This window comes from Malania oleifera, chromosome 11, assembly GCF_029873635.1.
Source record: "Malania oleifera isolate guangnan ecotype guangnan chromosome 11, ASM2987363v1, whole genome shotgun sequence".
Taxonomy (NCBI): domain Eukaryota; kingdom Viridiplantae; phylum Streptophyta; class Magnoliopsida; order Santalales; family Ximeniaceae; genus Malania; species Malania oleifera.
In genome coordinates this window covers 87,322,859-87,335,180 of record NC_080427.1, presented here as the reverse complement: position 1 = coordinate 87,335,180, position 12,322 = coordinate 87,322,859, and the positions used below count along the sequence as shown (strand labels likewise).

General features: G+C 34.3%; 1 protein-coding gene across 7 annotated transcripts in view; it reads right to left on the bottom strand.

Annotated features, from left to right (window-relative positions):
* Positions 1–12,322, bottom strand: part of LOC131143457 (FH protein interacting protein FIP2) — a 107,851-nt gene that overhangs the window by 64,850 nt on the left and 30,679 nt on the right. The gene's annotated exons all lie outside the window — the stretch shown is intronic.

Here is a 12,322-nt window from a genome sequence, read left to right as displayed (position 1 = left end):
CAATCTCCTTGGACATCAGACAGCATTAGACTCTTAAAAAACCCAAAGGAATGTGCCCAGAATGAGGCATAAAAAATAACTTTCTCCCAAAGTAATGATGGAGAGGTCTTCTTATCTCTGGAAATTCTAGCATTCCTTTCAAGCCATAGCACCCACAGCACTGTAAAAACTGCAGACCCAAAAATTCCTTCCAGTTTTATTATTCCCAAAACCTCAACTTCGCCTTCAGAAAATCAAAAATAAATTCCACAGCCACCCACTCCTCTCAACAGAAAAAAAAAAAGATTGTTCCACATGTATCTTGCCACCTTACAATGAAGGAATAAATGGCTAGAAGTCTCATTTGATCCGCTGCACAGCATATAAATGTCTGGACAGTGCTTTGTAAGGCCTCCTTATCTGTAACACATCAATTGTATTGATCTTAATGAGAATGAGAGTCCATATGAAAGCCCGAACTTTAAATGGAACCTTTGCTTTCCTAACAACTTTGTCTAAAACAAAAGGGCTGGGATTCGTGCATTTAGAAAGATTAGAGTAAAAATATTTTAAAGAGAAAAACCCCCAATTGTCCCTAATCCAAAGCCTTGTCTCCCCCCACAATTTTGGCAAGAAAGAAGGCAACACACCCAACAAAAAAGTTAATTTATCAACTTCTCTTTCATTGGAACTACTAAAAAAATGGAAACCTCAAGAGAGAGAGCAACTTCCCCCCCCCCCCCCCCCGGGGACACAGATGCGTGCGGAAATAGAAGCTGAAATTGGTGCCTCATGAACTACGGAAAGTCTAAACAAACACAGCACCAACAGCTCCACTGAAGAGCCACCAATTTAAATATCCTCCTAGAAACGAATTTTATCCCCTATCCCTGCTTTGAAATGAGTGAATGGAAAGAAAAGACAAGCTACCTATGAAACAAACTTCCAACAATTTGCATGAGTCGTAGCATTGCCACTTCTTTTGGAATCCCACCCATTCTTGTGCAATTCATATTTATTCTTTATTACTTTATACAACAACAACAACAAGCCTTAAGTTTTACTAGGTGGGGTCGGCAACATGAATATTTTTCCACCAAATCACCCGATCAAGAGCTTTTTCCTCTATTAGATTAAAGGCTAAGAAATCTTTCCTCACTACCTCATTCTAAGTTATTTTAGGCCAACCACTACCCCTTTTCATTCCACACACAATAACTAATTCACTTCCCCTTACAAGTGCTCTACTAGGCCTACGTTTCAAATGCCCAAACCATCTAAGTTGCCCCTCCCTTACCTTGTTTTCAACCGGTGCTATGCCTAAATTATTGCGGATATATTCATTTCTTACTTTATCTTTTAACGTTAAACCACCATCCACCTAAACATTCACATCTCAGCAACTTCTATTTCCGGTATATGTTGTTTCTTAGTTGCCCAACATTCTAAACCATAAAGCATAGCTAGCCATATAGTCATCCTATAAACTTTCCTTTTAATTTTAAGGGTATTCTACGATCACACAACACACATGGCACACTCCATTTTATCCATTCTATGTACTACATCCTCTTTAATTTCCTCTTCAGCTTCTTAATAGATCCAAGATATCTAAATCTATCGGTGATATTGGCCTCTTGATTATAAAGTTTAATCTTCTCTCTATTGCTACTCCTCACATTACTGAAATTACATTTCATATATTCTGTCTTATTACTACTTATCCTAAACTCTTTACACTCTAATGTGGCTCTCCAAAGTTCTAGCTTAGATTCCACTCCGCTCCTACTATCATCAATCAACACGATATCATCTGCAAACAACATACATCAAGGAATCTCATTTTGGATATATTCTTAGTTAATTGCTAAAGTAAAAAATAAGGACTCAAAGTAGAACCTTGACGTACGCTTATTGTGATTGGAAAATTTCTAGATTCACCTCCTACAGTCCTAGCGCTTGTCACTACTCTATGATACATATCCTTAATAACTTCCGTATATCTACTACAAACTCCCTTCTTTTCTAAGATCCATGAAAGACCTTCCCTAGGTACTCCATCATAAGCTTTCTCTAGGTCAATAAAAACAATATGCAAGTCCCTCTTCTTTTCCCTAAATTTTTCCATTAAACTTCTTAAAAGATAAATAGCTTCTGTTGTTGATCTCCAAAGAATAAAACCAAATTGATTTTCTAAAATGTTCGTTTCTAATCTTTTTCTATGTTCAATTGCCCTTTCCCATAATTTCATCATATGACTTACAATCTTAATTCCATGATAGTTATTAAAGTTTTGAATATCGCCTTTGTTTTTGTACACAGGTACTAACGTACTTTTCCTCCATTCTTCTGGCATTTTCTTGGTTTTTATAATAGTGTTGAATAGATAGTTAATTAAACAATTCTTTTATCCCCTAAACATTTCCAAACTTCAATTGATATTTTATCTAGTCCTATAGATTTCCCATTATTCATCTTTTTTAATGTCATCTCAACTTCAAGGACTCTAATTTTGCGAATAAATCATCTACTTTTAGCCTTCTTGATGCGAACCTCAATCGACACATGTTGAGACCCAGCAAACAATGTTGGAATGCTTGCCCAAGAAAGCTAAAATTCAGATTTTTGAATAGATATGAGTGGTAGACCTCGACCTGTTGTTTACGACAAACAAGAATTTTGGTATATACGACCTCAACCCGTTGTTTAGTGCGAAACACTAATCTTGGTATAAGGAAGATGCCACAAACGGTGGTGGAAAACCGTTTGATAAGTCGTTGGTGAACGCCACGGGAAATCCCGATAAGTTCAAAAAGTTCTTCAAAAGAACCAAGAAGAAACAAAGCCTCAAAGCCTCACATTTTTATTTAATCCTATTCCTTCTTACAATGGTGAGATATATATAGCTAGTATGGGAGACAAGGACATTAAACACTTAACAATTCCCACACAAACATGGGAGACAAGAACATTAAATACTTAGCAATTCCCATACAAACATGGGCGACAAGGACATTAAATATACCAAATTACTAGACACATTAATGACTCACAACTTACTAAAAACTTATGCAAGCTAAGTTGCCTTGCAATACACCTTTAAGTCAAATCCCATATTTGAAGCACACAATTATTAATAAGGAGATTAAGGCCATTAAGCAAGATTAGCTCCATCACAAACTTGAATTAAGTTTAGTGAGTCTTCATCTTTCTTTGGGCCAAACTTGGAGTGCCCCATTTTTGAATAAGCCCAAATATCTTGAATCAGCCCGTGAAGTATTTCTTTGATCTTCTTGGATCTCGCTCTGATGATAGGCCCAACTGAAACATATAATGGATCCTTCCATGGTGCTTATTGATTCTCATCACTTCTCCTTATTTTTCACATCTAAGTTCAATCTTTCATTTTGGTTTTCATTAAACAACTCATCAAAGTATCTTCACCACCTCTTTTTATGTCTTCTTCTCTAAGTAAGACAGTATCATTCTTGTCCTTTATACATTTGACATATCTAAATCTTTGCATTTTCTTTCTCTAGCTCTAGCAAGTTTATAAATGTATTTTTCGCCTTCTTTTGTATCTAATTTAGCATATAAAGTAACATAAGCTCTATGTTTAGTTTCACTAATAGTTTTTTTTGCATTTTTTTCTTGCTTCTTTATATTTTTCAAGATTTTCTATATTTCTACAATTTTGCCATATTTTATACCAATTTCTTTTTGTCTTAATGGCTTTTTGGACTTCTTGATTCCACCACCAACTTTCTTTACTGTCCAAGTATCTTCCTTTGGACTTACCTAAAACCTCTTTTGTTATCCTTGCGATAGAATTTGTCATTCTTTTCCAAACAATATTTTCATCAACCTTATCCCCTACTGTCCAATCATACTCTTTTCTTATTTTATCTTTAAATTTTACTTTATTATCTCCTTTCAAGTTCCACCATCTAATTTTTTTGCGTTGATTTATGCTACTCCTACTCATCCAGTTTTAATATTTATATCTAATACTAAGACTCTATGTTGTGTAGCCAAACTTTCGCCTAGAATAACTTTACAATCCTTACAAGATAGATGATCCCCATTCTTAGTTGAGAAGAAACCTATTTGGCTTTTATTATACCCACTCTTGAAGGTTATTAAGTGTTCTTCTCTTTTAGGTTATTATATGTCCTTCTCTTTTATACAACAAGTATTCAATATAACCAAACCGTAGGACATGGCAAAATCTAAGATTGTATCACCGGCCTCATTTTTCTCCATATTTGTGGCCTCCATGTATCCTCTCATATCATATATTTTCCTTCCCAATGTGACCATTCAAATCAGCTCCTATGAATGTATTTTCGGACAAAGGCATCCCTAGTAAAATAACATCCAAAATTGCCTTTTAATATTTTTTGCTAATTCTATTTGGGGAGCATACGCACTAATAACGTTCACTAACTCCAAGCCTAAAGCTATCCCGATTTTAATGATCCTATCCCCTATTCTTTTAACATTTACAGCATTATCTTTTAGGTCTTTGTCTATAATAATACCCACCCCGTTTTTATGTTTGTCTATACCAATGTACCAAAGTTTAAATCCTGATTTTTCAATTTCTCTAGCTTTCTCTCCTACCCATTTCGCCTCTTGAAGGCAAATTAAGTTAATTTTCTTCCTAAACATTATTTCCAATATTTCCATACTTTTCCCGTAAAAGTTCTTATATTCCAAGTTGCTAATCTAATCCTAATTTATTGTGCTAACTTATTTATCCTCTCCCTTCTATATTGACCCGGTCTATTTTGTTGACCTAGGTGAATTTGGTAAGAATTCATGATAATAAGATCAGACAAAGTTTTACGCTAGTTGTCAGCTACCTAACACAACCCTTCTCCTTTATTCGGGCTTGGGACCGGCATTGTGTAGAAAGAATTTGTGTTACACAAGTGAAGTACACATTTGCATTTCCTTTTTCTTTTTCCACGTAGACAATTTTCTAAATCACACCCTACAACAAGTAGAAATCACAAACACAATTTTTAATACAAATGCATTTTAAAAAAAAAATTAAGCATACAATTTTGAGTGTGAATCAAGCTAGACTACAATTAAAAAACCATGCAATAGTACTTTTTGAAAAATTTTGTATATTCCAAAACTTGCAAATGAAAAACACAAAAAGTGCATACACTAAGCCTACAAATCATAAACACAAAATCTCCACTACTAACCAACTATTAGACATTTTTTAATAATAGTAATAAGAAGAAAAACAACAAGAGAGGAGAGGATCTCACCGGTGACTAAAACTAAAAAGGAAATGACAACCGCTTGAAAAATACTACAATATGTACCCTTTGCCATAAGAAATTTGATGCTGCTAACGAAAATCAATCGAAGAATATTTAAGCAACGAGGGATTGCAAGAATTATTCAATCTAAATTCAATTTTCAAAATCCAAGAATATTGAAGAAACAAGATTTCTCAACCCATAAAATCTTTATTGCTTCTTCATGATTTTAAAGCTGAAGAAACAAGAATCCTTGAATTTGTTTGGGTCTATGGGGGAAAATAAAGGAAAGAAAAGAAATTTCCTATGTAGGACAGATATTAGAATTACTTTTAGGCACTAAGTGATTCATCTTTATTACTTTATGCCATAAGGAAATAGGTTCTGAAGGAAACCTCCTAACCATTTCCCAATTAAAGAGATGTTTTTAGGAACCACATTACCACCAGACACCCCTCAAACTTGTAGGCCTCCTAACAGCATCCCAACTAACCAAGTGATCCCTCTTATTCTCCCCGATATCTTTCCAACTTCCTAGCCACCCAAGAAGGCAATTTGAAAAGTGATAGAAAATAAATGGGGATGTCGGCAAGGGAAGCACTAATAAGCATGATTGTACCCCCTATTGAAAGGCAAGCCTTCTTCCAACCCTCCAATATATTGCCCACTCTCTCAATCACAGGATCCCAAGAGCATCAAAAAGAGGATTACCCCCAAGAGGAAGACCAGGATATATGCTAAAGGTCTAAAAGTCTCTAAAAAACTACACCACAGATTGATTCCTACTAAATCACTCTTCGACAAGTTGATTTTCAAGCCCTAAATTTTCTTTGAAATTCTAAGAAACAAAAGAGTCTTTCAAAATTTCACAACATCATTCTACAACAACAACAACAAAAAAACCAAGCCTTAAGTCCCACTAGGTGGGGTCAGCTATATGAATCATTTTCTGCCAATTTATGCAATCATGGACAATTTCTTTCGACAAATTCAGGGCAATCAAATCCTTACTATCTCATTCCAAGTTATTTTAGGTCTACCCTTACCCCTACTACTATCCCTCACAATAACTCACTCACTCTTTCCCACTAGCACAATATGTGGCCTAAATTACAAATGCCCAAACCATTTGAGTCCTCCTCACTTATCTTATCTTCTGCAGGAGCTACGCCTGACTTACCACACATATGTTCATTTCTTAATTTATCTTTTAATCTAATACCACTCATTCATCTAAGCATTCGCATCTCAGCAACTTTTACTTTTTGGATATGTTGTTTCTCAGTCGCCCAACATTCTGATCCATATAGCATAGCTGGTCTTACAACTGTCCTATAAAACTTCCCTTTTAATTTTAAAGGTATTCTACGATCACAAAGCACACTTGAAGTACTTCTCCATTTTACCCAACCTACTTTAACTCTATGCATTACATCCTCTTCAATTTCACCCTCTACTTGTATAATAGATCCAAGGTATTGAAATCTACTAATGCTATTGATTTCTTCATCATCAAGTTTAACATTGTCTCCAATATTCCTCCTATTACTGAAACTACATTTCATATATTGTCTTATTTCTACTTATCGTAAAGCCTCTAGATTCTAGAGCTTCTCTCCATAATTGTAACTTAGATTCTATTCCATCCTTAATTTCATCTAGGGTTGTAAGCGAATCAAGCTACTCGAGCTCGGCTAAATCCAGAACTCGCCTCAACTCGACTGGGTTCGAGTTCAAGCTCGAGTCGAGTAGCTCGAGTCTCCTATCGAGTCGAGTTCAAGTTTTTATATACTTAACTCATGAGCTCGCGAGCTTAATCAATGTTATATATACATATATAAAATAATAATATTATATTAAAAAGTTATATATTATATTTTTAAGTTTTAACTTAAAGAAAAAGGAAATGAAGGTAAAGGGTAAGGAGGCTAGAGGCCTTAAGCTGCTTAGGGATTTAGATTTTTAGGGTTTCACAAGTCGCAAGCTTCAGCTACTTTGTTCTCCAATTGCCGCTTCACCTGCGCCAAGCCACCCGCTGCCCACACCCACCACTACCAGCCACCCGCAAGGCCGCAACGTTCTGAAACTAGTGGCCTCCACCCTCTAGGGATGAAGCCGCTCCACTGACGACGGCTCAAGCAAGTCAGCAACCTTCTGCCATTTTGCAGTTAGCATTTTCTTCTGCTTTTATCTCACAACTTCTTTTGGTAGAGCCGTCTGCTCTTCCAATAAGGCAACAACTGAGGTCAAAATCATAAAATCATGTTGAAATTTTCTCAAAAAACAAAAGGGTGTGTAGGTGTTGTATTATTGTTGTACAGTTGAAATGTACATGTAAATTTCGATATACACAAAGATAAAAGGAAAATCAAATTTATACACGGCTTCGAATGCATGCAGGTTGACAATATTCAAATGTTAATCCATAGTTTTATTGCTCTATTATGATGTGAAGGCTGCATTTTCTTTCAATTTATGCGTGTATCATTTCAATGATCTTTCTGTGCACTAGGATGAAAAATGTTGTAATGCTAGGTTCATGTCTACTTTTAGACCAGATAAGTCTCTTCCAAAAATGAAACTGCAGGCGGTAAGTGGGTAGAACTAGAACAACGAAGTCCCTCATAACACCCTAACATTTTTTATAAAACCTATTAATAATCCATGTCTCAAAAAATAATTAATGGTTTAATGGTTATTGTGCTGCTAATTCACCCTTGCATAATTAATGATGGTTCAACTGGAATATGGAGTGATATGCAGATATGCATTATCAGTTCAGTGTTGTATTAATGCTACTACTTTCCATTGTGGTGTTGGTATCACTGTGTGCTTTTTCCTTTTTGTTAGTTCATATTCTCATGGCTCTCCTGTTGTTTTTGCGTGCTGCTAATCAAAAGAGGTATTATTTGCTTGGTATTTGTTTTTGCTTTCCATTTTTCATAGTCATTTTATGCTCTACATATTTTTTTGTTTAAGAATCTCTTTGGGACATGTTAGGTTCTGCTTAAAGTTTGTGTAGTCTTTGTAGTCTCCCCCTTACTGCCCTTGTGTGTTTGGCATGCTTAGGTGGTAAAATTAGCTTGTTTCCAGTGCTACAATAATGTAGACAAGTGATTATGTTTCCATGCCCTCTACCTCCATCTCTTCCCTTACATGCCATTTTGGGGCATGGAATGGATCTTGGATTTGGATTTCTATGAATTCAGATAAAACATAGTAAATTATATTGATTTTATTTTAAATTCATGGAAATCTAAATTCAAACAATTTCCAAACATAATCTAACATTCTTCAACAATGATTTCAATTATTTCTTCTCAATGCCATACACTATAAAACAATCATTTCTACAAGTTTGACGTGAAATATTTTGCCATTCAAGCATTCCACGCTTTTGCATCATGTTAAAACTTAAAACCTTCCTCTTCCAAAATTGAAAACAGATGCTCATGCATGAGTATCTAATGTGCTGTACCCTCCCTCATATTTCCCATGTCAAACTTGCCATCATGTAAAGCACTAACTCCTTCCACTATCCCCTTATCTCTAGTTGATTCAGATAGCATAAAGTTAATCTTAATTTGTTGCTTTAGAAAAAGTCTTCACTTAATACATGTTTTTAGGAGACCCCAAAATGAGTTGTGCTTTTTGTTGCTAAGATCTTAAGCGTGAGGTGACAATGGATGCATTCCACTTTTTTAGTACCATCAGGCATATAATTTTCTTTAAATTCCTGCCACAGTTAAGATGTCTTTAGTCTCTTTCTACTTCCAAACGGATTATCATCCTCCTCCTCATCACAATCTTGAGTTGTATTTTCATTAGCATTAGCCGCATCACCCTCAATGGTAGTTTCATTATTTTCATTTTCTAACTTATCTTCTACCTCAATTTCCTCATCTAACAAGATTTGGTGGGCAACTGACTCACTTCTAGATCTAGAGTCATTTGGAGTGTAAGATAGGCCTAGTGCTGCAGATGACATGTCTATCATGAAAACGAAGAAAAAATAGTACTCACTATCATAATAAAAGGAGTTTAATGTACCATATATTTCAGATGGCAACAAATGAAATCAGACAATTACTCACAATCATAATAAAGGGAAATGCATTGGATTGTTCAATTTTATTTAAATTTGAACAACGAAGAATCATTGCTATGCAAGTGCCCAAGTGTTCATCCATTTAAGAACTGTTTAATTGTCTAAAATTTTATTCTTGAAAGTAGCCCATCAGTCAATTAAAAGGATAGAATAATCATAAGAAAAAAGGATATATATATCTAGTTCAAAACATGTTTGCATGAATCTATTGCAAGAATATATATATGCACAAAATAGTTTATCACTCCCTTTGAGCCTCTTGCATTTATTGGAAATGCAGGCGTACGTATTTAATAATATAAAAATAAAATTTATTTTGATATATAAAAAGCATAAGCCCAACTTAATAATTAAAGTATACAAATACAAAAAGCTCCTTAAAAATGTATTAAAAAAATTAAAACAAAACAACATGCATATGCATATATATATATATATATATATATATATTACAATGTATATTAGTGAAAATATAATCAATTGTTCGTTATTATTGCATGTGTCCACGAACATTTGCATAAATACAAAGCAGCATTTAATTTTATGATCAACAAACACATACTCAAATTAAAGAAGCACTTGATCTCCTAGAATTCATTTTGTACTAGGTGCTTTTGAGTGGTACCTCTCTAGTTTTGCTCCTTTTTTTTTTTCTGAAAAGTAAAAACAATCCATTTGATAATCAAAGAATTTTTTTACTATTACTGGTAAATAAGATGATATTCAACTAAAACTAGCTCAAGCAAGAAACTTGAGGGAACTATGTTCTATTGACGATTAGACTATAAAATAACAAAACCATACCAAATAATAAATTAAACCAGCAATTTCCTAAGAAATTTGCCAAATTAGCATAGTATGCATGCGCACTGCAAAAGCTCCTCTAGTCCCCAGCACACATTAAAACTAAAAAGGCACATTCGCCATTAACCATAAAACTATTGCACATCCAAACTCCAAAGACACATTCGCCAATAACCATTAATTATAGAATACCTAATTCAGTTCTCTATCCTACAGTAGTTTCACATTCAACAGAGATGTTCTTGAAGAAGCTTGAAATCAACCTTAGACAAATCCCTTCACAAATGTAAAAATAGATACACACAAAGTAAGTTTGACAACTGATTTGTGGCACTCCAAACCTAAAAAGATTTGAGTACATGGTTCTCATAGGACATTTTATTGAATCTAATTGGAGGTTGCAAAAGCGTGTTCTCAACTTTGTTCACTTACCCCCTCCTCCTCGTGGTATTGAGATAGCTGATGCAATTTACAAGTGTTTGACAGAATGGGAAATTGAAAACAAAGTAAGCTTCAAATATTAATTTATAAAAATTAATTTTCTACTATGTTTAGACATAAAATCTTTATCCTGTGAGTCTTAACATAAAATTATCTTCTTCTATGTTTTTACTTTTTACAGATCTATACTATTTCGGTAGACAATGCCAGTGCCAATGATTCTTCTATTCGAATCTTGAAGGATACAGTCTCAAGAACTAAAAGGTGAGTTTGTGGGGGTAAAATGTTTCATGTTCGATGTTGTGCTCACATTTTAAATATTATGATTCAATATGGTCTTCAAGAGAATAAAGAAATCATTGAATATGTTCAGGAAAGTGTGAACTACATCAATGGAAGTAAGATGAGGATTAAAATGTTCCTTGAGATTGTGCAACAACTACAATGGCCACATCGTAAGTTGATTCTTGATTGTAAAACACATTAGAATTCAACTTATGATATGTTGGTTTCTGCAATTAAGTTTAAAGAGGTGTTTCCTAGATTTCAAGATAGAGAGCCTGGGTATATTTGTTGTCCAAGTAGAGAAGATTGGGAAAAGATTGAGAAAGTTTGTGAAATCTTAGGAGTGTTTAGTGTTGCCACAGACATCATTTCAGGTACTGACTCTCCAACTGCAAACTTGTTTCTTAATGAAGTAGATACAGTGAAAGTGTTGTTGGATATAAAGTCAGAATCTGATGATTGGATCATTAAAGCAATAGCAACAAAAATGAAAGAGAAGTTTGATAAATATTAGGGTGAATGTAATTTGTTGATGGCTATAGCTGTTGTTTTGGATTCAAGATGTAAGATGAGGGCTATTGAATTTACTTTTCCAAAAATGCTTCCTGAAAATGAAGCTCAAGCGAATATATCAAAAGTAAACAAGCATTGTATGAGATTCATGGGGGAATATTCGAGTATGCAAAATACAGTTTGTGGCGAGCAGAGTGGTGAAAACAATGTGTCTAGCTCTTCATCTGTTGGAATTGAAAGTGGACATGCTTCCTCTTGGGTGGTCAAGATTTATGCAATTTTTTAGGAGGGTTGAAACTATTCAGCCACAAAAAATCTGATTTAGATATTTATTTAGAAAAGGGGTGTTACATGTGTGAAGGTGATTCAAGGACATTTATTAGAGTGGTGGAAGGTAAATAATTTAAAATATCGTGTCTTGTCAAAGATGGCAGCAGATATCTTGGCCATTCCTATCACCACAGTGGCTTCAGAGGCAACATTCAGTGTCGGTGGCAGAGTGATTGATCCATATCATTCTTCCTCGACTCCAAAAACTGTTTAAGGGTAACTTTGTGCAATGGATTGGCTTCGCAATCTCCATGGAGTGAAGAAAAAAAACAGTAAGATTAGGGACTTCCATTTTTATTCTTAAATGTTTACATCAAACATGAATCTTTTAGTTTATTAATTTATTTTCATTTCTTTGCAGTCAACAAAGAGCAACAACCTAAAGAGATCATTTTGCCTATTCCTTAGTGTTATTGTTAGTTGAGGTATCAATTTCATATGAACTCATTTTCTTTGTTTTTCTTCTATCATGAAAATTACAAAACATTAATGATCTTAAAATGTTTAGAATTAGAACTCATAGTCATTTTTATTTCACTAGTAATAACATAATATGACTTAAGTTCTCTCATTTTTTGTTTTC